The 3,591-nt window shown below is 33.1% G+C and overlaps 1 long non-coding RNA gene across 1 annotated transcript in view; it reads right to left on the reverse strand.

Moving 5' to 3' along the window:
• Window positions 1-1,180: 1,180 nt before the first annotated feature.
• The window catches only part of LOC135222053 (uncharacterized), an 8,173-nt gene continuing 5,762 nt past the window's right edge, over window positions 1,181-3,591 (reverse strand). Inside the window, exon 3 of the long non-coding RNA XR_010316162.1 lies at window positions 1,181-3,136. This is a non-coding gene — a long non-coding RNA (uncharacterized LOC135222053). The remainder of the gene's footprint in view (window positions 3,137-3,591) is intronic.

The following is a 3,591-nucleotide window of genomic DNA, read 5'->3' on the forward strand; positions in this document are numbered from 1 at the left end:
ACAACAGTTAACTAATCAAATCACTTGAATTCAATGGGAATTGCAGAAACATACAAAGCACACAAACAAGAAAATATTGATACCTTAACCTAAAAAATCTCCATATGTTAAGACACTGTAGCACGTTATTAAAAAAATCTACAAACTCCTATCTTTCAGAGATAATAAACGCAAATTTCTCAACTACTTATGTCGAAGCCAAAGGAAAGCAAAGATATACCTAATGCTTCAATTCCTAAGCTGAGACACAACTCTTCTGGCAAGATGTCACTTTTGACAACTGTTCAAAATTCTTTGGTGGCTGAAATGACTTGTACTTTATGTGGCTCCTTGTTTACATGGCTTTATTGTGAGTCATTCTTACGTTATGTCTACTTGCAACCATAATCCATAAGTAATGATATCAATTAACCAAACAGTTACTATTCTAATTCCTGAATTTCTCTTTCACAGTAAAGGTCTTGAAAACATTCAGTGAAAATATTATTGTCTTGATGCAAGATGATTTTAATTTTCCCCAAAAGTCTATCAATCAACGTAACATTTAGAGGATTAAATGTTTATTAGTACATAACAAAAACATTCTACTGAAACTTGAAGAGCATATTCTAAGAGACAACTGTTAACAATTCCTAACCTTATTGAACGTAACTCAATGAGTTCGAGTTTGCTTACTGTTCATTCACCTAGAATGGGGTTTGCATAACAATCCCAATTATGCTCAAATAACACATTCAATGTGACTTCTTGTTAATACGTCATTTCAAATTCTCTTTAAAGTAATGCTTGGAATTTGAGTTTACTTATCAAATCATTCCTCTACAGTTCATTTGGCAACAATACCATACTGCCTTGAAAGCAGCAAGCACCACATGCAACAGTGTCTTGAAATATGCAGAGATGCCATGATCAGGATGTTCTTGATAAGATACTCTCCAGTAGTTACAGTATTAACTTCTAATTGATGTATGTTTAATGTTAAGCAAGAAGTATAGTTGTCATGGCATGGCTTGTACAAAAATCAGAGATTCGTTGAATCACTTGAAAAGAATAAGTTCTTTATGCCATAAAGTTTTAGATAACACTAAAAAACTAATTATGAAATATCTCCTGTCTTAACAGTGCAAACGTTTAAATGCTTCAGGTCGAGATATCTCTCCTGAATTAAAAAGAAAAAGCCTTTCATGACCAACGTTTTCAAGTACAAGCACGAACGTTTACATATCATCATAACGCAAGACCCCATAACTATTACAAAATTAATTCCAAATGAACTCTTGATATAAATCAACAAAGAGACAAGCTATGGATTAAAGTTACGAGGAACATATAAAAAGCTGGTTTAAAAATATCTTAGATTTATTAAAGATAATAGACAAATACGAAAAATACGAACATTGGCATAAAATATTACCCAATTTATAAAGGGTAATTAATACCTCACAGGTTCTTCTACACACAACAATTCCTAACTATATCTGCTGTCACGAAGATGTTCCGTAATATCAGCGAAACCTCTTCCTTCTAACTGAACTTCATGTTACTGATCGTGAATAAATAAACTGAAAATAGAAGCGTAACCTACTATTCATCTCACGTGATCTTCGTATCCGGGCAAGTATGGATTGAACAATGACCTCCTGGACACCGCAAATCAAAACTGAAAGTTAATGAACAAAACGTTATCCTTGAACATACGTGATTTTCGATATGAAATAATGAAAATGTAGCCCTGACTATCTAATAGTTGATGTTACGCTATGGTGGAACTTAAGTTTATCTGATATTAAATGAAAATTATATACCTGAATATTGTTATGTACTAAGCTGCAGTAATTGGCAGCTGATGTTGTCACTGCTCAGAATTTCAAGCGAAGGCTTCTTTAGATTTCAAGACATATCTTTATCAAACTTATAAGACATTTAAATAAAATATATGCTATGTATTTTGAAACAAACTGATTTTTTACCCATAATATTGAACTTATGAATCTTATGCAAATGAAAATGTATCCTGAAAAATGCCAGGTAGCTATTATATAACGAAGAAAAAATTAAATCAAGTACGTATATGCATCCGAATACACCAAGCTACTTGTGGTTGATAAACTAATATAATATTTAAGGCAAAACAAGCTATGTGTCCTGAAACCAACAGAATATATTATTGATGGCTAATAGTCATTTTAAAGTGGTAAGAAATTGAAATAAAACTAATGAATCTTATGTAGAAAGGACCATGAATTTTGTTGTATGCTGAGGTACCACATAACTATTGCTAAACTGGTAGGGAATTCAGTGTAACAATAAACATGTCAAAACAATGATCTGCATAACAGCTGATAGAAAAATTCAAATACAAAATAGACTGACATATAATGAATTAACAAACAGGAGATATTAGAGTGATAATAAACCTCAGCGAGGCAACTACGGATCTTGAAACATGTTGAACGTGAACTTAGAAAAATTCTAGGTAAATGCTCATCAGTTAAGAATGAGATGGTATGACCTTTAGGTATAATAAAATCTATACATCCTGAATAAAGCTAAGCTACTTGATACGTACATTAAACTTAGAAGAAATTAACGCGGTAAATATATCCTGAAATATCAAACCAGTAGCAGGTTTCAATAATAAAACATCTCTCCTGGACAACAGTGAACTTCCTCTTATGAAAAAGACTTTTGAAGATGCAACTTAGAAATTACAAGCAGCAAAGCTGAGTTCTAATCGACTTTGGGCCAATAGGCACCGTTATGACTGATAAAACACACTTGCTCGTGACTATAAATCTTACAGAACTAACAGTTTTAATAGTATCTCTAAGATTATGATATCTTTATGTGAAAGTACGGGTTTCTGACATTTATACTGTGTAAGTTTTTTTCTGCTGGGCGATCCTGTTTTGTCGGTTCTTTCCTTCATAAGAGTGTTATTCGATGTCATACTCTGTTCTTGTTCGTTTTCCAGCAGCAGTCATTTTGGCTGCCTCTTCTTCCAGTAATTTCTTCAAGTTTGTAGTATTTCTGATTTGTAGAAATTCCCTTGAGCTGCGTAAATCAGCTGTCTGCTTTAGACACCAACAGAATACTTCAAAGAATTTATTTCACCCAGAAGTCCTGTAGCAATGAGCTGCAAAGGAAATAAATCTCTGTAGAAAGCAAAACTGACTTGAATACGAAATGAAAAAGTTGAAATCTTTCCTTAATGAGTTGACTAAGATATAGTTTCCATACGCACTTACTTGACTTCAATGCAGTGTAGTGTGGAAAGTGACACCAGTTAAAATTTTGGATATCTGCACAAATTATATTGTAAAATTAGTATACTTAATGTCAGATGATTAATAAAAGTCTATAGTACGTCGGAAAAGGCAGCAGCCTGAAAGTCATCTGTAAGAGCTCGCCTCTGTAGTGATACAAAGTCATGGTAACTACGGACTCCTTTTACGACGCGACATACTGTGCAAATGACATTTGGAATGTAATGTTGTTTAACGCTTCAAATTTTGCCACACTACTAAAGGTATAATTAATCAGTCGCGCTTCTTAATACACTTACCGCATTCAAAAGAGACTCTTACTCAC

The sequence above is a fragment of the Macrobrachium nipponense genome, chromosome 3 (assembly GCF_015104395.2).
Source record: "Macrobrachium nipponense isolate FS-2020 chromosome 3, ASM1510439v2, whole genome shotgun sequence".
In the NCBI taxonomy this organism is placed as follows: domain Eukaryota; kingdom Metazoa; phylum Arthropoda; class Malacostraca; order Decapoda; family Palaemonidae; genus Macrobrachium; species Macrobrachium nipponense.